Genomic DNA, 22,147 nt, shown 5'->3' with positions numbered 1-22,147 from the left:
ATCACAGGCAAGCCCGCTGGCTGCAGGGTCCTGGGGAGGGCCCAGCCCTTGTCTTCTGCCGTCGTTTCGTCCTGCCCAGTTGGGCAGTCGCTACACGCAGGGCCCTGGGAAGAGTTGCAGGTAAACAGTTTGGGACTTGATGCTCTTGGGAAAGGACCAAACTGATGGATGGAGACAAAGGTGCCTGGTGCGGTTGAGTCTGGTGGCCTTTGGGCTTGCGCCCCTCCCCACATCCTTCCCCTTCCTGGGAGATACAGGCAGGGAGATGTACCCCACCTGCCCCGGCCACCCCCCAGCCCCAGTCTGGTCACAGGAGAAGGGGATGCTGTCCGGATCAGGGCTGAGGTGACATCCACGTCCAGGGTCCCGAGCAAGTGGCAGGGAGCCGGGGGCAGGGGGATCTTCTCCTGTTTCTACCCCTGTCCCATCCACACCCTTCCCAGCCTCCTCCACAACTGAGAACTGGGGACTGTTGGAGATACTTGTGGCTCCCAAAGAGGAGGCAAGCAGGGACCATCATGGTAGCCACGCTCCGCAGGGCTGAGGAGGAGGGTGTCTGGATTTTCTGCTGAAAGAAGCAGGTTCTCTGAAATCTAATCTCTGCAGCTAATGAAGAATGGGGAGTTGAGTGGGCAAGTGTGGGTCAGGGAGCTAGGGCGGCTGCAGGCAGGAGGCACGACCTGGCTTCCAAAAGCAGGGTGACAAAGCAGGGGTCACCAGGAGGGAAGAATTGGGAGCAGAAGCCAGGCTGTGGGGGAGAAGGGAGGAGCGCCCAGGGTGGGCTCAGCGGGGAAGAGTGGGGAGTGGGCAGGGCCTCCTGGGGTGTAGACCCCTCAGCTGGGGGATACGAGGAGAGAGGGTGGTGACAAACCTCAGTCAGGCGCCAGAGGACCCCCATGCGCATCTTCAGGGAGCCCGGGGCCTTGAAAGTCTTGGAGAAGGGAGAACAGAGACCCCGGGCCCTCCACCCCGGGGCCATTTTTCTGCCATCCTGTCCCCGGTGTGGTTAAGGGTCTTCAGGTGAGGCCATGCCCCTGGGTGTTTGTCAGTTCCTCAAATGCAACAGAACTCAAGCCGGGAGGGATGCTGGATGGTTGTTTCTGAAGGCCGCAGGGCACCAGCCCCCCCCCTCCCCCCCCCCGGCCGGCCTCCCCACGCCCAGCCGTGAGCTTGCTACAATGTGGACACCCTACGTGGGTGCTGAGCAGGGGAATGAGTGGATGCCAGGGTTTCACAGAGCACAAGGCAAGCACCGTGAAGTATTTCCGAGGCAAGCCTGGCCATCTGAGCTGCCCCTGGTTCTGGCGAAGGCATTTTGAGACGCCGCACCCAAGGGTGGGAAGTACATACGGGCAGCAGGGAGTCAGAACTGGGAAGTGGCCAAGGCACAGCCCTGCCGGAGTCTGAGGACTCTCGTTTCGGGGCGTCTGTGGCTGAAGCCCCCCCCCCCCAACCCGCCCCGGGGATCTGACCCCAGGAACCCGGCACCTGCTGCCTGGGTGGTGCGCAGGGGTTCTCCTGAGCCACTGACTGGCCCCGATGCCCCCTCCTCCGGGCTGCACGCCAGCGTTCACCCGGAGCCGATGCATCTGCTTGGCCGAAACCAGGGTCCTGCTAGCTGCGATTTCAAAACTTAATTACGGAAAGAAGTTGGGATGAAGGGCCTTCCGCTTGTCTTCCTCCGCAGCCGCCCGTCAGCAGCCGGGATGTGGAGCATCCCCCTCGCGGCTCCGGAGGGCGAGCAGGGAAATGCGGCCGGCGTTGGTGGGGTCAGAGTGGGGCTGCGACGTGCTGGGATGAGCTGGGATGAGCGTCTTGGTGCAGCCCCGTCCCTCCCCCACGCCTGACGCCCACAGCCCCCGCGGGGGACCATACGACCCCCTTGCGCGCACGGCTCCACCTGCCGGGAAACCTCCTTCCCGGAGCTGCCTGTCACCGAGCCCTCTGAGCCCTGCTCCTAATGTGCACATGAGGCGTGTGGGCTGGTTGAGGCCTGGGGAAGGGCCGGACAACCTCCAAAAGTCAGTGTCCGGAAGCCCAGGCTGTTGCGGCAGCCCTCGTCCATCCCTGCACACCCCCAGAGGGCACGGGATGCAGGTGACGGGGCAGGTGGACGTTCACGCATCACCTGCCTCGGCCCTGCTTCCTGAAAGGTAGCCTGGCATCATGTAACCAGAACAGCCGACCCTTTGACTCCGTGATCCCACTCCCGGGACCACGTCCTCGGGAAATAACTCAAAGGAGGAAAAAAGCTTGAAGTGCCAGGATATTTATAGCAGCGGAAGCAGCCCCACCGGCTGGATCCTACCTGTCCGGCGGTCAGGTAATAGTTAAGCGAATTACGCAGCAACCACTCGATGGGATATTATGCGGCCTTTACACCTGGCACACAGGAAGACTCGATACAGGGAAGGTGTCTTTGAAATATCATTAAGTGAAAAAGTAGGACACCTGATTCCAACTAGGTAAAAATTATAATTACACAGAGATAGAGCTCAGACGAGGCCACAGAGAAATGGAGGCGGTGGGGTTCAGATGAAGCGGTCGGGAGGGTCTAACTCTGAAAAGAAATTGGAGGAAATAAATAAAAATTAACAGAAGAAGAATCTCCCTCGAAGCCCCCAGCCCCATGTGCTCTGGGGGGAGCCGCGTCCGTCTGTCCCGTTTGCTGCTGGGGGGAGTCACGTCCATCTGCCCGTTTGCTGCGGGGGGTGGGGGGGGGCCACGTCCGTCTGTCCCCTTAGCTGCCAGGGGGGAGCCGCGTCTTTCTGTCCATTTTCTGTCGGGGGAGGAAGAGCCACATCCGTCTGTCCCATTACAGCACCCCCCTTGCACCATGGAGATGCTGTCCTTTTATGGGCAGTGTGAGCCCAGCACACAACACCTCTGGCTGTGTGCCCACAGGCCGCTTCCTCTGGCATACACTTACGGAGCAGGTGCAGTGTGGACACTTGTGTGGGACACCGGGAACATGAGTGGAGCGAGTCCCTGTGCTCACAGGTGTGATGTGCAAACGCAGAGCGAGGACATCCCCCAGCCCTGGCGGGGGGAGCGGTGTCACAGAGTGGTCCCTGCAGGAGGGACACCCGTAGCCGGGTGGCCTGGGCAAAAGAAGAAGGGAAAGACTGTGCAGACAGCAGCCTGAGGCAGGACGCAGGGTGATGTCTCACCTGGTGGCCGGCAGGAGCAAAGGGAGACGAGCAAGCCCAAATGTGGGGACGTGGCCGTGGACAGCTCTCGCTCAGGCACCAGGAAGGGGCATCCCTCCCTCGAGGCTACTCGATTCTGCTCGCCCGGGATTGACATTCCATGAGAAGGCCAATGGCTGACTGTGTTTTCGGACAAAGACACCACGAGGAGGAACCAGCCAGAAGCTGGAAATTGCCCAGAAAGGGAAGTCAGGCAGTCGTTGGAGACCCCAATGGAAAGGAAGCCAGTGCCTCTGTCTCTTACCCTTCTCGCTGCCCCCAGCCCCTGGACGCCACTGAGCCTGAGGCTCACCCCTGCTTGCTGTCGGCTGGGCTGATGAGGATGTGTGGCGGCACTCAGGCCGGCGGAAGGGACCGGAGCCGTGGTGCCGGGCCCGAGTCCTGTCTCGAGAGCCGCAGCGCAGGGCCTACAGATGGGGACCCTCGCCCGCCAGGCAGCGCCTGGGCTCCTCTGTGCCCGCGTGGTTACGGCGGCACTGGCAGAGGCTAGAGCAGATTTTCTGCAGAAGCAAGGCTTTCCCCGGAGCTGCAGGACGGAGACGGGATAAGAATGGAGGGGAAACACCAAGCCCAGGCACAGCGGCCACGCCACCTCCCACGGGCGGGGCTTCCACGGCCGCGGCTCCCACGGCCGCTGACTTGTAGCCCACGTTGTTTACAGAGCGAGGCAAGACGTTGGTTAATTGCACAACTAAAGAATCGTTTCCTTGATGCAGGGGCAAGACTGGCTAGATTTGAAGGAGCTGAAGATGGAAAAGGAGAGGGAACAGGGTGAGAGAGAGAGAGCACTCACGAGGTGCCTGGGGGCCCAGGATGCGCTGGGAGGAAGTTCCACAAAGGCCGGTGCTCCCTCAAGGGCAGCACTGAGACTGGACAGATTGACCCCCCTACAAAGAGACTTCCTGGCTCAGGACCCGCGGCCGCAAGGGAGAGGCACCCAGGCAGGTCTGGGAGAGGGGGCTTTCATCCAGAGCACGAGCCCAGTCACCAGGAATGGCCTGGGAAGCGTCCCAGCTGAGTTCTCGAGGCACAACGACCGGCCCCATGTCAGGAGCAGTCAGGCCTCGCTAAGAGCGGGTGTCAGGAAGGCACAGCTCCCAGGGCATGTCTGACCAGATACGGACTCTGGCCTTAGTCCGTGAGTGGGGGGTGAACCGAGGGCCCTCTCAGATCCGGCAATAATCTTAAATACACAAGGAAAAAGGTTTTAACTCCGTGCCTATCACTGTGACGTGGGAGGGAGCCATGGTAATGACCAACCCTGATGTGCAGGATCGTTAGGTCACAGATGATAATCTTATTCATACTTGGCTCTGTTTTCTTAATTAAAAAAAAAAACCTACTGATTATAATAATAAGAAGTACTTTTAGTCCAACAAATATTCATGAATAATGAACACCCTTAGGGAGATTGGAGAAGAAAAGTCATGTGGCTCTTTTTTCTTGAGGTGAGAAACTCTGGATTTCAAATCTCGGCTGTCTTAGTCTAGATTTTTTTGCCCCGCAAAGCGGAGCCTGAGACAAGGTCATGTGTGCAGGAGGCGTATTTGGGGACGTGATCCAAAGGCAAGGGGGCTGGAAAGAGTGAAACAGGGAGGGAAGGAGGCCGATCCAGGGGTGGATTATTGAGTTGAGTACAGGGCACGGGGGGAGGGGGCTCAACCCCAGTAGGACTTCCTTGAGGAGCCATGTTAGAGGCACCTCCAAACTGTCCTCACGGTGGGCAGAAGAAGGGAGTTACAACCAGCCACCAGCCACCATAGCCCACTGGGAGGGTTGTGCCACAAGCTGTTAACTTGCAGGTACCTCCAGGTTTGCTCATGCGTCGCTTTCTGCAGACCTCGCACGTGATGGTAGCCTGGGCTGGCGGGGGGGACAGAGGTGTGTAAGGCAAGGGGCCATCAGGTTATACCTGGGGACCACTGGTGGCGGCAGCAAAGGCTAGAGCAGAGAGCAGACCGGAGGGGAGGTGGAGATGGTCCGGGATGCGAGAAGCATGTGAGTCGGTCCACTTCTTGAGCAACACCCCCACATCCTATCCAGTCCGTCACAGACCCTTCAAGGGGGCAGCCAGCCCCAACCACCCTTAGGAGTCAGCGCTGTGTGTCTCCTTTGGAGTTGAGCCAGAGACACGTCACCACGTCCTTATTCACCACGGCACACCTCTAGCACCTTTGGGACGTTGTGCTGCGTCCTGGATCCGGACCCCTCTTGCTCCGGTAGACGCTAATATACGCTGGCTCCACGTCCAAAGAGGACATTAAATCCATTCCCCCTTCTTGGTGGGAGGAGCAAAGGGCATGACAACTTGCCTTACGTAAACTTCAAGGTGAGGTTCCCTAAAAACTTCACTGATGTGGTAAGTCATGGATCTTCTAGATTTCAGCTCTCACCCCCGACACACGTATGTCCTCCCGGGACATCACGCTTACCTCTTCCTGCCCATCTGACCCAGTGAGCATCGTGTCCTCAACGTGGTGGACGAACGTGTTGTTCTCTGCAGTGTCAAAATGACCCAGGACCCTGCAGGTGTCGTGATAAAGAAAACAGAGTAATTATAGCCCTGTGGCAAGTCGATAGATGTGTGTCGCCGTGCTTCCTGTATAAAAGGAGAGAGCTTTTGTCACCCCTCTTTACCGATAGATTGGGAAGAACACGTTTTTCATATCAGTGACGGTGTACCAAGTAATGGAGGCGGTGTTGGTCAGTCCCGGTGATGAGCACGTTGCAGTCTGTGTTTGGAGACTTGGTTACATGCATGCTAGCCCGCCATCCTCCACCGTGATTCATCTGGTCCTTACTGGGGAATTGGGACCTCCACCCTCGCCTTCTTCAACTCACTGATAGTGGATCTAATCTCCCAAGTTTTCCTGTGCAGGGTCGGGGGAGGGGGGTCCCCAGGGGTTGTCACAAACCTGATTGGCACCAGCGATGGACCCCTTAGCCATGTCTGATTTTTGACCACCCATCTCTAGACTCCCTTCCAGAGGGACTGCCTTAGCTTGGTTCCCCCCAGACACCGGGCTCTGAAAGAAGTTATGTTTGGGAAAGTGCACAGGAGTGAGGGGCACCGGGGATAATAAATAGGGAAAGAGGGAGAACCAATCCGAGGGCCTGTCCTTGACCTGATCGCCAGTGTGGGAAACCGGAGTGGTCCCGAGAGGGAGCTTATGAAGAGCCAGGGATGAACCCACCTGAGGGATGGAAGAGGGAGCATTATCCTCTGGTCAGGGGCTGCTCCACGCAGCCCAAGTGCCCTGCAGTCCCAGGTTTGTCCATGCAGCACGATGGCTGAGTGGGGGTGGGGGGGGGGAGCCTGGGTGGCCCTGTTGAGCTGGAGAGCAGAGTCAAAGATGTGCAGTGTGCTAAGGGGAGATGCCACCGGATTGCAGCCACGCGCAGCTGGCTGCCGTGGGAAAACTGGAGTGAAAAAGTGGGTGGGAGGTGGGGCATGGGAGGTGTCTGACGCCTAGGCTCAAGTTGGGAGGCCTTGGGCAGGTCCCCTCACTCGTCCCGTGGGTAGCACTGGATGATTAGTAGCCATTCTCAAGGGGGCGTGAGAATCGCGCAAGGTGGTAGCGGCGAACCATACAGCTGTGTCCCTAGAGTAAGAGATGTACAGTCCTTGTGCATGAAGGCGTCACCTTGCACGCAGCCCCAGAGTTTCCCAGGGCTGACTCTCCCTCTGATAGTGCTCTGAAGGAACCTGGGGAGGCTTATCCGCTTTCACTGGGACGAGAGGTCCCTGTAGCTTAGACAGCAGGAGGCAGCACATCACATCTTACATGCACCCCAGGGTTTGGGCTCCTCCCTCCAGAGTTCTCCCCCATCTGGCCCCTGCCCCCACTCCACCCCCTGTGCCAGGGAAGCCTTGTCAGTGCCTCCAAGAGCACCCAGGGGACCAAGGGCATTCTCCCAGTAATGACTGCTGCTATTTCAGAGACGTGTGTCATCACCCCAGGATTGTGACAGCTCAGTGAAGCAGGCAGGGGAGGAGGACGAGACAGTCTCTGTTGAGAGGAGGTGGCGTTGGCTGGAAGTGGAGCATCTGGGTCGTCTGCTGCAGGGGAGGAGGTGCCGAGGGGGTCTGAAAGTTGAAGAAGAGTTTTAAGGAAGTTTGCCCGAGTCTGCCCCGGGCTCTCCGTCAGTCTCCCCCAGCCTCCAGTGGAGTCAGAAAGTGTGGGGGGAAAGGAAGCATGTGGGAAGGGGTGAGGAGGCAGAGAGATGAGCACAGCCCTGGGGGAGCATGGAGGGACAGGGGCGGGAGGAGTTTATAATTGCAAAAACGTGATCCTCTTGTGGAAGTGTTGTACCTGCTCTAGAAAATGATGGAAATCTCTGGAGAGGATGGACAGAGATCATCAGTGGCCCCCAAAGTCGGAAGAGCCTGCACACCAACAGGTGTGTTCAGGACCAGGGACAGCAGCCTGGGCTTCTTGAGAAGCCTGTTTGGCTCCCAATCCCTGGAAACCCCACCTGTGCTCTCCGTGGGACACTTGGTTCCCTGCAGGGGCAGAGTTAGCCATCACTGGTGCAGCAGGAAGCAAGGTACCCCCTAATGCCTCCCCTCTTCCACTTCTCCCACTCCATACACCTCCCCACATCCCCCTCTCCCGGCCCCTTGACTTTGGAGCCAAAAAGGCAGCTGCATCCCAACTGGGAAGGCAGGAGAGTGTGCTCCTGGGTGGAAAGAAGGGCTCCTTGTTAAGACAGCACTTCTCGGGGGCTCCTCTGTGGCTCTGCTCACGGCTGAATTGGATCAAGATGGTTTTGCATAGCACTTTGGTTTTACGTAGCACTCTGTGCCTTCATTTTGTGATGTTTAAAGAAAAAAAAAACTAGGAGAGGATGGGAAGAGAGGAGTAGTGGAGCCTCAGGGAGAACCGAGGGCTGGAATGGGCACGTCTTGAGGGACTGACTCAGGGCACGGCTGCTGGCCCAGCTGCCCACTTCCAGAGACGCCTAAGGATGCATGGGTTTCTTTGGCCTTGGCCTCCCCCACATGGCCTCTGCGGCTTGTCTCTGCATAAGGCAGGGGTTTGGGGGCTCGGACCCATTCACCAGGTCAGTTTTTGGGGGGGGGGTAAGGGGGTTTATCCCTTTCCCCTAACAAAAATTTGCTCTCTGTGCAAAGTTCCCTTTTGGTTTTTTTGTTGTTGAGTTGACGTGTGGGTTTTTGCCAGCCCAGCAAAGCTTTCTTGGCTTCAGCAACTCCCTGTGGACGTGCCCCGTGAAACCTCATGGTCCAGCTCACTGCCCCCCTCCCTCGTACAGCAAGAGCCAGATGGTGTGGAGTCACAGAGCCCTGCTCCCTCCCTGCCACCTCCTGGGTACACCTCTGCCCCTCTTGGCTTTCTGCTGAGGCAACTCCTGCTGTTTATGCCCCGTGCCCAATTGTGGCTCCCATCTTGGGGGCTTGTTTCCTCCTTTTCTTATATCTACCCCCAGATTGGGGGGCAGCATTAGTGACATGGCCGACCGCCATAAGGGGGCTTTGGGTCTCCCGCTGGAACCTCATCCTCTGACCCACTGGGATTGGCCATGGCCAAGAGCACGTCCTGCGTGCTTGCCACTCTCCAAGGGCCCTCCGGTGCCTCTCTCCATTTCCAGCTGGCTGACAGCTTGAGCACAAACCATGAGGCTGCTTTGCTTACGATTTGCACACAATGCTTTGGCCATTTGCCATCTCGCTGAGCCTTGGGCAATAGTCAGGGTACTCTTCTCCCCATTTGAAGAGAAGGGACGCTATGTAGGATTGTCCAATAGAACTTTCTACAGCCACGGAAATGTTTGATCTTTGCATTCAATACACTAGCCACTAGCCATGTGTGACCGCTGAGCGCTTGAAATGTGGTAGTGCAATGGAAGAACTACAGGTTCACTTTTATTTAATTTCAATTGAGGCTTTAGAGACTTACTTAAGAATATCTACTTACTTCCAGAACAGGGACTAAACCAAGCTGTTCTGACTCACCTGTTCCCACCCAGAGGTCACTGGCATCTCAAAGTCTGCTGCTGGGTTCAGACACTCCAGATGTCTGGCCTTCACCTCTTCCTTGACTCTCACCTGGGCTAATTTCCCTCTCTAGAGAGGAAAGGTCTGTAGCTCAGTGTGGTGGGGCCCCCGGGTACTCCTCCTGTGATTCTGATGTCCACCCTGGCTGGGGGGAGGGCACAAGAAGTGAGAGCTATTGGCACAATGGGTCCCAGTGAGACGACGGAGTGGCAAGAGCAGGTGGGAAGCCTGTCTGAGGGGCGTGGCTTGCTTCCCACCAGTCTACGGGGGAGGGGGTGTCCCCCAGAGCGGCTGGCACTTGACTGAAGCCACTAGTTTCCTTTTCTTTTTTTCTTAAGTTTATTTATTTATTTTGAGACGTAAGAGAGTGAGCAGGGGAGGGGCAGAGAGAGAGGGAGGGAGACGGAGAGGAGACAGGGCGTGGACAGGGCAGAAGCTCTCCAGAAGTGGCAGCCACTCAGGGAGCTTGCCTTCTGGTCTGGTCCAGCACCAAGAATGACCAAGGCTGCCCCCCATGACACTTGCAGGGCGACAGCTCACCCCACACTCTCCCGTCCCAGAACAAGGCCCCCAGATGTTGAAATCATGCGGCATACTGAGAAAATCAGCAGCACGCAGCCAAGTCATGGATACACGTGGTCTTGGTGGCCTCGTGGAGGTTCAAGACCTGCCCCGACCCCCCTGCCTGGAGATCTCTCTGTTGGGGCACAAGTATGGGAAGAGAGGATACGGAAAGACAGTTGGTTGTGTTTTCTCCTTCCCTTCCTGCTTTACAAAGAGACATGGGATGGCCATGAGGAGGGGTGTCCAGTTAGATACAACCCCTTTGGCCACCAAGACTCATGATTCTAGAGGAAAGGAGGGTCCCCATGCCCCGGCTGCCTGGAAGATAGTCTGTTGAAAAAGATATCTGTTTCCTGGTTTGCCCTGGGGAGAAGAGTGCTCGAAATAGCACCGTTGGAGGAAGGCGTGGGGAGTGAAAGAGAGACACACACCAAGACAGAAAGTCAGAGAGAGAGAGAGAGACAAAGAGACAGAGAGATAAGCCCAGAGAGAGACCGAGAACAAAACGTGGCCACCCCTCCACGGGAGGGCTGCAAGTCTGCACACGTATCATCTCTGCTTCTGCTCCTGTGGGAGAGAAACGCAGCTCATGGGATCCAGCATGGCTCCCATGTCTCCACGCTGCCCGCCCCTGCCCAACCTCCCACGTGGGCTGAAGCCTTGAAGCAGAAACCAAGGGATCATCCATCGTCCTTCTGGGCTGAGCAGACATCAAGAAGGAGCCCTGACATCCATTGCTTCGTTTCCAGCAGGTGTCGGTCCCCGCGGCCCCAGGGGGTGGTCTGCGGCTGGTCTCCGCCTGGTGGCCCCAGCGCATTTCTCGGGCACACCCCTCACCACCAACCAGCGTGAGTTCTGAGAATGCAAACAAGTTTGAGCATAAGCCAGAACAAACAGTAATTAGGAAGGTAAATCCAATGCAGAAGTAAGCAGAATGCATTTCAAATTCAAATAAGAATATTTGTGGACTCTCTGCTCTTTCTGAATTATCAGTGGAACGTTCCACTCCATTTGCACAGATAATTGAGAGTTAACTGTACTTTCTGTACCAAGGCCTGGGAGATGACCGGGGCAAGTTCGGTCCATCTAGGTAGAGAGAGAGGAAATTCATCTGGCCACTGCGGAGGGAAGGGACCTAGAACAAAGCCTGGCTTTTGGAGGCACTCAACAGATATTTGTTGAATTAATCGGCGTGATTTATTGAGTATGTACCACATGCCAGCTCCTGTGTATACAGAACGTCTTTGAATGTCCACAACCTTTGAGGGAGAGACGGCTGCCCCATTTTTATAGATGCAGGTCAGTAAAACTCAAGCCTTTGGGCCACCTGCTCTGAGTCACATGGCTGGTCAGGGCAGAAGTGGGCTTGTCTCCAGGTCAGGGTGACTCCTAAGCCCGAGTGTGCATCACTTCCTACTGGTGGAGCGTTCTAGAAGGACTGAGACTGTGTGTGTGTGTGTGTGTGTGTGTGTGTGTGTGTGTGTGTGTGTGTGGCAGGAGGCAGGAGACATGGGGTTTCAGTTTTCCTACAAGCTCAGCTCTGCTTCTGCTCCTCAGAGGGAGAAGGGGGCAGTGACTCAGACCCCACGTCTCGGGCTCCACCCCCCACCCTGGGATACTCTCCCGTCTGTTTCAAGAGAAGGGCTCCATTTCTTCTCCATTCCGTGAAGTGGGGAGAATGAGATGTACCCTCCTACCTCCTTCTCCCTGCCTTCCTGGGGGCCAGGGTGTGGAGGGAAGCTGAGGGTGTTCTGGGTGCCCAAGAACCCATCTGTCCAAAACACTAGGATGATGACGATAATTATTGCCATGCCCAGTATCACTGGCATGGAATTTCCAAGTCCCCTCATTCTACGCTGGAGAAGAAAATCAATACACTCCCCCAGGAGCCGAATGCAGACAGGTCCAGCCATGTGGGAGCTGGCTGCTGGGACGCCTTCTCCCAGTGCAGGTTGGGAAGCAGATGTGCCAGCCATGAGCTAAGCCCCAAAGCCGAGCAGTGCCTGGGGTGTGCATTTCCTCGTCCTGTCCTGGGCAGGAGGGGGACCAAGAAGGAAAGCCACCATTGGCTGCTGGGCATGGGAAGCTGCGGTGGTAAAATGTAACAACCACCCAGTCCCAGACAGCAGGACTGAGCCAGCGGATGGCTTAAATAGAGCAAACCCCACTGCTGGACCTCTGTGTTTGGGGTGGAACAGTCAGCGTGTGCTTCCTGCCAGCACCGACTTGTGTTTTCCGGGCCCCGCCACGAGAAGGGACCCCGCTCACTGGCCCCACCACGGGCCAGACGCTGTCACAGGCGGTGGTGACAAGGAAGAGAGGGCAGATGCAGCGCTGAAGATCTGGTGCCCCCGCTCGAGACCCGTGCTGCCCAGGCACATGCGTCCGTGTCGCACCTTCCTGCAGCCACGTTTAAAAAGCGACAAGAGACCGGTGCGATTCGTGTTAACAACATACTTGACTGAACCCGACCTATCCAAAACATTCCTGTTTCGGTGTATAACCAGCTGCACCAGTTTTCATTCTTTTTGTGGCGCAAAGCCTTTGGAATCCAGCTTGTGTTTTGCACGGGCGGGGTGGGGGGGGGGGGGAGCTAGTGGCTCTGGCGTTAGACAGTGAGGTGATGTGCACCTAACTTCCCTGCAGAACTCCCTTTCTCAGAACGAGGCTTTCCTTATTGGAAGCCCCCCTTGGGCCACCTGGCGCCCGGGATCCTCTAGAGAAGCCAAGAGGAGAACACAGTTCAAGTCCATTCCCGCCACAGCAGGTGTAGGAACGAAGGTTGCATGCACCGTCTGGAATATGCACAAAGTTGGTGTCTTCCTGAGAAAGGGACCTCTCTGATTTTTCTCTTACAGTTTTTTGGTTCTTTTTTTTTTTTTTTTTTTTTTTTTTTTTTTTTTTTTTGCAAGGAGAATTGATCCAGCAGACGGAAAGAACACCAGGTTTTTTCCAGCGCGGCCTTCTGTCTCAATGATCCTTTTCGCTCTGCTGGTGATGATGGTTCCTTCTGCTTCGTATTCTCTCCCGCCTTCTCCAAACCAGGCTGGGAGGCATCAGGGCTGCGCTCTCCAGCCCAGAGCACCTACTTACCCCCACTGATGTCTGGCCACCTTCCTGTGTGCCAGTTTGAGCGACTGTCCTTTTAAACTGCTTCCAAACAGGCAGTGAAGCAGCTATTTTGTCCTCCAGAGAAGAACCCAGCCAGCTCAAGCCTCCATTGACCCTCTCCACGGCATTAACTCTCCCAAATACAATTCCAATACAGTAAAGATTCTTGTCTCCCAGCGTGGATTTCCAATTACCCACACTCGGCCAAGTGGCAGCCACTTCATTATAATTCTGTAATTGCCATATAGAATTCCTATAAATTTGCTGTTAATTTTTAACCACTGCATCCTTCTCTTAGAAAGTGTAACAATAATTTGAAAATCCATATTTTTAAGTGGATAGAGGCAGAGTGGGGGGAATAAATCCAGTGGGGGCTAGGTCTGGAGAAAAATCCTACGTACATGCAAACATGTTTTCCTAATATATGGCGTGTTGGTGGCAGCGGGGATTGATCAGAGTCTGATCCAGGAAGATCCTGCTCTTAAATGAGAATGGCTTTGCACACGGGCTTCTTCTTGGTTCTCAGGCGCATTCCCTGCCCCCACTGGGAGGTAATTTACAAGCCCGGCTTCGGAGTGTAATCTTCCCGCATTGTACTGCTCCACGGTGCCTCCCCGAATTGCAACACGGACCAGGTCTATGAAAGATGCTTTGGAGGAACCGCCCCCCCCCACCGCCGCCCCCCCCCCCCCCAAGCAAGTGAAGACCCAGGTGCTAAGCAGAGAAATTAGCCTGCCTTTCAGGAGATGCTAACGAGGCAAGTTGGGAGGGGATGAGGTTGGGCCAGGAAGGAAATTGCAGAAAGGCCCTGCAGAAGCCACGGGCACCAGGGACTAGCAGGGAGACAGATCAGGTAGTCCTAACTAAGAGCAGCCGGCTTCTCTTTGCAGTGTGTGTGTGTGGGGGGGGGGGGGGGTGGGCTCAGGTGGTCAGAAGATGAGACAGCCTAAAGAGAGAGAGACTGCACCCATGAGAATGCACAGGGTCTCAAGGGGGTCTCACTGGCTGGGGAGGATGTTTGGTAAAAGGTGCTCTCAGCGGGGCTAGCGACCAGCCACCTCGAGCGAAACAGTGAGGTCATTTACAGCCATCAGCACCTTGGCTCAGGAAGGCAGGTTGGACGCCCTGGTCTGGCTGGAGTTGTCCCTGGTCTGCAGGTCCAGTGAAGAGCCCTTCCAGCTCTCCTTCCCAGCTGCCAAGTCTAGTCCCCGTCCCCACTCTTAGAGAAGGGGGATATTGGCTCCAGGCTGGGAGGGTTATCAGGCGGCAGCAGCGATGAGAAATTGGGCCACGGAGCGATTTGAAGGTCCCAGTGTTTGATCTATTGCGGGGCTGGCTCCTTGTGGCTTTGCTGCCCCCGAGTTTGGTGACCTGAGAGAATTAAAGCTGCCTTAAATACAGTCTCTGTTGGCTGTATATTAATCAAGCAGGAATCAAAAGTCACAGCATCCTAGGGAAGTAAGAAAAGGCACAGACGGCTCCCTCTCTCCTAATGCAGCAACTCTCAGCGGGAGGAAAGCCTGGGAGCTGCTAAGACAGCAAGGCCCTCAGCCTGCCAGCTTTCCCCAAACCTCCCTGCCAGTGAATTCTCAGAAACCTCGCGTCTTGGAACTGGAAGGTTGTGTAGATGCCAAACGGTGCTGGACCCCAGTGCCACAGGAGATCGGGAATGAGGAGGGCTTTTCCCCCAGGTGTGGCAGGGAGGGCCAGCAGGGGAGGGGGCCCCAGAAGAGCCTCACACCTGAGGCCCCCGTACCTCCACCAGAGATGTCCTGCTTCTCCTGCTCTTGGCAACCTTTAGCGAGCCTAATGAGACAAGCAGGGTGCACTGCCCCTTTCTCTGCTACATTGTACTCCCAGTGGGCAACAATTCATACAACTTTCCGGGTGTGTTTAGAGCCGCCCCGGGGGCGGCTGACACTAGCTAGGGTCCTGCCTGCCCTTCCCTCCTCCTTGTCCGGGCTCACTCCCCTCCAAGCCTGGGGAGGGACCCCAGATTGGGCTTCTTTTATGCTGGCGTGTGGGGAAGAGAGTCTGTAGGTAAGACTCTGTTCCTTTGCTTCCTGGCAGACGGGCCTGTCCTCACCCCTGTGCATCCTGGGACACGCTCAGCTCCCATGAGGCTTCCATGAAAACCCTCCCTGCCTCCCACCACCAGCCACCTCCCTGCTCCATCACCTCAGCTCCTGTCTGCAGCTTGGCACTGGCCGCCTGACACAGTGCACCCGCCTCCCCTGGGCCATGCGCTTTGCCAGGACAGCACTGCCTCTCTGGGCCTTTGCTGCCTTGGGCTCCTAATGAGCTTTTAATGAGCTGATGCTTTGGCTTTAAGGGGCACAAGGGGGCAGAGGGAGAGTGGAATGCCAGCCTCCTCACATTCTGCTTTCTGAGGCCTTGAGGTTGCTTTTTCACTAGCTGAGTGCTAGGGCTGGGGCTGCAGGCAGATGCTTGATTAGGTCTTGCGGACTCGTTCAGAGTTGGGAGGACCTGACTTTCACAGTCCTTGGGCCCTGGGTGACTCCGTGGCCATCACTCCCTCTTTACAGGGCTTCACTGCATCTGTCCTTTTGTGGCCTCTCTGCACCCAAGGCTGGAGGAAGGGGCAATGGTGTCTTTGTCGAGTAAGATTTATTTTAACTGATGGCAAAGTGAAGAGGCCAACTATTTTAATTGCTGTCTATATAAAGAGGCAGGAAACACAAGGCTGGGCCCTTGCCGCCTCTCTCCCGGGCAGCCCGGCCCCATCCGCTGTGGATGAAGGAACAAACCTTGACCCCCTTCCCATGGCTGTCTGCTTAGCGGCCCCCGATGCCTTGTTTCCCCAGCTCAGTCCTAACTGAACTTGACACAGATTCATGCTGGCCACAGCCATGGGAGATTCCCAAAGTGCCGCCCATGTCGTGTGCGTGGTGCTCCCTTCTCAGCACCTGAAGCGTGCCGTGCTGCCATTGGGGACCCCTTCCCTGGAGCACACAGCCTTGTTCTACAAGTTCTGGTGGGTGACCCCCCGCCCCTCCTGGGAGTTAGAGTAGGGGACAGTGGCCTCGGCTGCTGGTCCAACCTCCCCCTTGGCCCTCCTTCAAGGCTTTTTGCCTTTGAATAAAATTAAAGTGGAAAGGTTTGTTGGAGACACAAGGCAGAATTTCTTGACAGTCCGGGTGATAAAAATCTGAATGGACTCCCCAGAGAGATGTCAGGGTCTCCCTCAGTGGAGTGCTTCAAGAAAAAAATTTCCAATGAAAAGACGGCGCCTGTCCCTGAAGGCTACAGTGACTGCCAGCTAGAAGGCAGAGGACTGGACTGTATGATTCTGAATTGCCTTCTGGCTCCATTGACCTAACCTTGTGAGCCCTCTTTTCCTTTCCAGCAAAGGAGGGTGAGCTGAGAGCAAGGGGCTGGAGCTGTCCCTGGTGCTGAAGGGCAGCCATTGGGGTGCGGAGGGTGATTTTAGTGCTTTACCTGGGTAGGCTCCGTGGAGCAGTGAGTTATGTAGGGTTTCCTTTGCCCCGCAACCTCTGACAGTGATAAACCTGTAACACGAGCCCTGCCCTGGCTGTTGTTGGTCATGTCTGTCCTGGGCACCCAGCCATCCAAGGGCATTTCGTTGGTGGGCAGTAAAGAGCTAGAATCTTCACCTCCAAGCTAATACGCAGACTTCCCGTGCCTCTCAGGACTCTTTCTTCTCTGTGACCATTTTTGGTGTTGGCACAGGGCACCAAGGAGACATGCACAGATTTAGGTAGGACGGGAAGACTCCCCGTGGCAGGCCAAGCTCAGAGCGCGGGACGAGGATGTAGGAAACCAAGCATCTCGTGGCAGATCAGCTAGGAACCCCGTGGAAGGTCTGCCTCTGTCCAACAGCCGCTTCTCTCCTTGGTTTGATCATAGGGTTCAGCAACCCTACTGAGTTCTGGCGACCTCCTGCCTAATGAGAAAGAGGAAATTTGAGATAATTGCTGTGCAGCCTGAGCAGTGGTGTGATTAGTAAATGCCCAAGCTATTGCAAATGACGATTACATTAACAGATTTGGTTTGGGGTTGATCCTGTTAGGAGAGAGAGCCAAGTGCTAATGATGGGGACACTCACAGAATCACGTGAGCCAAGCACAGTTGTAGGAAAGAGGCGAGAGGTTCTTGAGAATCTGCAAGCCAGCAGGCTTCATTTCCAGCCTAAACCCTGCCTCCAGCTAGTTGTGTGACCTTGGGCCACCTCTGTGACCCTAGAAGTGCCACTGTAGACCACATGGGCATTATCGTACCTTCCCTGTCTACCTTGTGAGGATCCAGTGAAATGAGACAACGTTAAGGGGTGTTGAAAAAGTTGAGAAAGCACTGAGCAAATGCGAGGTATTGTTATAGCTGGGAATCAATAATGACAGCAAATCGCCATTTTTCCCCCCTTGGACACTCTCGTTCCTGGGATGTTTAAGCAAACATTTCAGGCTCTTGAAGCTTTCTATCAGAGACAGAAATAAAAATTCCGCTCCCCTTCCTCCTCCGGCTTGTGTGGGATTCTGGGGCCAATCCCCTGAATGGTGGCTTGGCCACAGCTGGCACCATAGAGCACAGGTCTGTTTCTCCCGAGCTCTCTCAGCCCGTTCTGCCTCCTTGCCAGGAGCTCATGGCCCAGATGCAGCAGGAGCCTGCAAAGAGCTTCTCAGAGCTGCAGCTGCCGAGGCCTCTTACCCACCAAGCCCCAAGGTAGAGCTTCACGGCACTGGCTGCTTTCAGATGTTCTCGTTGCTCTGTGATGAGCTCTCTCCCCCGCTCCAGAAGAGGAGAAGGCACAAGTCCTGGGGGCTCATTCAAAATAAATAAAGCTTGGCAATAGTCCTGAGTGGAAAGAGCAGAGCCGCACGGCACCCACAGCCCCTTTTCTGAGCGCGTTCCTCTGGCTCCCGGGCCCCGAGGGGAGGGGAACTTGCCAAAGAAAGATGTGCTTATAACCGCAACCCCGTGCAACTTCTGGCTTTGCCTGTATATCTCGAGTGTGCCCTTTGCTTTCAGTCTTCCTATATTTATTCTGTTTAATTTTGCCGGGACAGGGTTGTAAGTGAGACGATGGGCAAGCGCCTCTTAATTAAACAGATAAATAAACTTCCTTTGCACGCTGGTTTCTACTCTTGCTGCAGTCTGCTGGGACCAGGGGGGCAGCACCAGTGGGTGTGAAGGGGGTGCTGCTGGGCTGGAAGGTGGGTGCTGGCCCTGGCAGCCCGGAGCGGGCCTGGCCTGGCTTCCCCTCTGCATTGCCGAATGCTCCGTGGCTCAGGGGTGCAGAGGGGCCCACGGGCGGGGAGCATCCCCAGCAACCCCTGCTCGCAGGCCTGGCTGCAAAGGGGAGGCTCTGGCCGGTGTGAGTGGGCCCTCTGCTGGACACCTCCAGTGTGGCCTCGTCAGCCAGGGCAGCTCACTCCCAACCTGGCCAGGAGCAGTCCCCTTAGTCACAGGGGCTGACCACCCCCTCCCCCCAGTTCCTCTGCTCTTCTGGGTGAATTGGACACGTGGACGAGGCAGAAAATGCTCCCCCCATCCCAAAGTAAGGAAGCAAGCCGTCACCTTTGGGGATCTGAGGGCTTCCCACATTCTACATGAAGACAAAGGGCCTCCTGTCCTCAACCTGACATCTCCCCAGTGGTGTCTCTTGGAGGCGCCCCCAGCAGCCGGGGGCTTTCCCCTGACTCCAGTCCAGTTCCCTCAGCCGTGGAATTGGGGTGTGATCCCCCTGGAAGAGCTCTCAGCTGGTTGGTTCCCATGGAAGAGGCTTCTTGGGTCACCCCACCCTCCCTCGCACCCACAACGCTCCCTGAGCCATGCCCACCCGAGCCCACCCTACCGGGGAGACGCCACGTATGGTTCTGCAGCTCGCGCCTCCTCGCCCCCACCTCCGGTGCTCATGCCCAAGCCTGTGCCAAATACCCCGACGTTGGGGCAGGGAGATCTGGCTCTGCTAGAGCACGGAGCACGCTGTCTCTGTCGATTATGGCCCCGCTGCAACCGGAGACGGTGAGCTCACCCCTTGTCCTGGCACGCCTTTGCCAAGCTCCAGGCTGTCCTCCCGGCGTAGGTGACGGCCGAGGACGCCAGCCTGGGCACTCAGAAGGGGAGAGAGGGGCAGGCCCATAGTAACGCAGCCCCCTACCCAACCTCCCTTAAAGGGATTGCGAGACTTCTGGTTTCCTGCTGGGACGTGCCTGACAGACGGCCCTGGGAATTCCCAAAGGATGGGACAAGCGTCACGGGCAGCACTGCACCGGATCATTTGACCACAGAGTCGTGCCCACCTTTTGTTAGAAACACGGGCCATCTTGAATTCTTTTGTGGCGTACCCTTCCCCAGGGAGACTCCAAGTCCCCATTTCACAGAGGTGCGCACCAAAGAGACTGAGGGTGTTTGCAAGGCTACGTGGGCCTGGGTCTCCCAGAAAGTGCGGGCAAGACAGGAGGGCTTCCTCCAGGGAAGGTGACACGGGGTGGGGGGTGGGGCAGGAAGGAGCCAGGAGATCTCCAAAGCCTTGGAACCATCCAGACCTTTTGAGGTGCCTCCTTGCCTGATATTTATAGTGGTGCCCAGGAGCGCAGAAATAATTACAGTTCAGTTTCTGCCTCCCTAACAAGGGCTTTCTCAGATTCAGGGCGAAAGGGATATTTTTTTCCTTGGCTCTTTTTTTAAAGTAGTGAATATTAGCACTGGATTGACAGCCTTTCCCAGCGCGCAGCCTCCCTTCACCCCAGAAGCGGGGGTAGCAGAGCCCCGGGGCCCCGGGCCTCGCCCACCCACTACTCAGGAGGCACCAGGGGCTCTGGAGGGCTGGGAGGAGTCCAGGGGACCTGAACAGTGTTGCACGTCACTGTCTAGGCCCCGGAGGAGGGCAGGGTTCCTGACGGTCGGGATGGCACAGACTCAGACTCAGAGTCACCATAGATGTGTTCTGTGCCCCCGGGGTGCTCCCGGGAGCGCTGCTGGGGGAGCACGGGCCACTCTCCTCCTTTCTCCCCCAGCCTGTGGAGGAAAAGTCTCGCCAACCCCAGGGGCTCTGGTTTCTTGTAACAGCTTTGCCCAGGCTTCTCAGGGCCTGTGTTTGCAAGCCCGTCTGGCCACCGTGGCCCACTCAGCATCAGGATAAGCCTTGAGGTGGGGGTGACAGGGCAGGGACAAGGGCACTCATCCCTGCCAGGTGCCATTGCAGGCATTGGGGCGATGCTGTGACCCAGCCAGCAAATTTCCTGTTCTCCCAACACTCAACTCTTGAGGGGGAGACCAGATGGGCTAAATATTCAGCGGCCTGACCGCCCCCCACAAAGACAACGCCCAGTGGACAGAGGCCTGTGTCAGTTTGTCAGCTCATAATTGGCTCAAAGTGGAAGCCACAAGCCCGTGGCACAGCTCAAGAGGTGGTGGGCACACCAGCCCCCTGTCCTGAGAAATAAGCCAGACACGCAACATTGTTCAAATCCTTCTTCTGGAGGCTTTTAAGATTCTGTTTTGCTGTTCTCTCCCTGGAGCCCGGGTGTGATTAGCTGGCTGATGGAGGCAGGTGTCCAGACATGCTCCCCGGGCCTGACACTCTCTGGAGGTGAGGCTTGAAGCCAGGTGGCTGGGCTGAAAGGCCCCGCAGATGACCAGGTGCAAGAGTGCCCGAAACCATCCCGGTGCCACGGCTGGCATCCGTGGGGCCAACCACTGAGCTCAGGGGTCCCTCTAGGTAAAACTTCCCTGACCCAACCCCAAGTCTAAGCTCACCCCAGACCTGAGCTCCCACTATCCTGGGCTGTCACAGGTCTTAAGCCCAATAAGCTGTAGTCTTGGCTTGCTTTCCCCACCAGACGGTACACTCACTCCTGGGCAGAGAATTTTGGTTCTGTAGCTCCAGCGCCTGGCGCAATGCCTGTCTGCACATAGTGGGTTCTCGATAAGGAAAAGCAGGAGAGGCAGCCCGCAAACGGTGCCTCCTATGTGTTGGGCAATGATTAGGACAGACTCTCAAATCCTCTATGGGGAGGGAGAAAGCCTCGATCTCAGTAGATGCTTGGTAACAAAGGCAAATGAACGAGTGAATGATTCCCATGGAGAGTGGACGTGGAGCCCAGGGCTGGGGGGTGAACGCCACACAGATGCCCCAGATTCCTGAATGTCCTCCAGGGAACGAGCCGCTTGGGAGGCGACAACAGGAGAGAGGGGAGTCTCCTGAAACAGGAGGGCAGGACAGCAGGACTTGGGAGGCAAGAGGCCCGCAGGGCCGCCCCTGCTCTTGCAGCCAGGGCCACTCTGGGGTGCCAGCCTCCACAGGACAGCCCTCTACAAGGTGTCCCCTCGCAAATGCTATACCCGGCCAGGTCCCCTCCCTCAGATGCCCCAGACCTCAGCGCCGGCCACGCCACCGCTGTCTCAGGCCGTTGGGGAGCCTCGTCCGGGAGACGAGCCAATAACCATCCAGCCCAAAGGCAGGGGGCTACCTCTGCAAGTCCACAGCCACGCCTGCGAACCCCACCCGTGGGAGGATCACGGAGTAGGACTCCGGAAAAGGGTCAGGCAAGCGCAACTGCTTGGCGGGGGCCGGCTCTCCCCACGGCAGTCCCTTCCTCTCTGCCCCTTCTGCTATCTGCCTGCCTTCCGGACACTGTACCCCTCTCCTTCTAAGGAAGGGACTGTGCAGGCTGCTTTGAGACCTGAGGTGTCCAAGGGGCACACGCCTGCCTGCCTTGTTCAAGCCGAGCTTGCTCCAGACAGTGCCTGGAGGGAGCCCATGCTCAGCCCATCCTTGTCCCCTCCTCCCTGCTTCCTCCTAAGTGACCCTCACGGACACGTCCTGCAGTGAGCACCATAAGACGTGTCCTCGGACATCATCCACCCAACCTCTAGGGCAGGTGCGGAAATGCAAGCCCAGAGAGGACAAGCGGCTTCCCTGAAGTCACAGAGCGTGCGAAGGGGCCTCCGTTTGCTTCTCAGGCTGGTGGTCATCCCATCCTAAGGTGGTCCTGGTCCTTCCTCTCTCCAGAGTAGGGGCTCACTCTCAGAAGTGAAAGGGAATCACGGGTGCCTTTGGGTAAGACAGGTGAGTCCAGAATTGGTGCTGGATATTTGGGATTCTCCCCTTGCCCAGGGGAGCATGTGTAAGTGGGGCCAGTGGTTAGTCAGGTATATCTCCCTGCCGTCTCGACCTCGAACGGTGGCAAGCAGCAGACGGTCCCTCACGGCCAGGTTCACCTGTGGCTTGTCCTGGTTCACTGAGCCTGGCCAGGGGCATCTG

General features: G+C 56.7%; 1 protein-coding gene across 3 annotated transcripts in view; it reads left to right on the top strand.

Annotated features, from left to right (window-relative positions):
• RBFOX3 (RNA binding fox-1 homolog 3) overlaps window positions 1-22,147 on the top strand; it is a 416,501-nt gene that overhangs the window by 315,076 nt on the left and 79,278 nt on the right. The window lies entirely within an intron of this gene.

The sequence above is a fragment of the Acinonyx jubatus genome, chromosome E1, assembly GCF_027475565.1.
Source record: "Acinonyx jubatus isolate Ajub_Pintada_27869175 chromosome E1, VMU_Ajub_asm_v1.0, whole genome shotgun sequence".
Classification (NCBI taxonomy): domain Eukaryota; kingdom Metazoa; phylum Chordata; class Mammalia; order Carnivora; family Felidae; genus Acinonyx; species Acinonyx jubatus.
The sequence above is the reverse complement of the archived record's forward strand: the minus strand, read 5'-3'. Positions and strand labels throughout refer to the sequence as shown.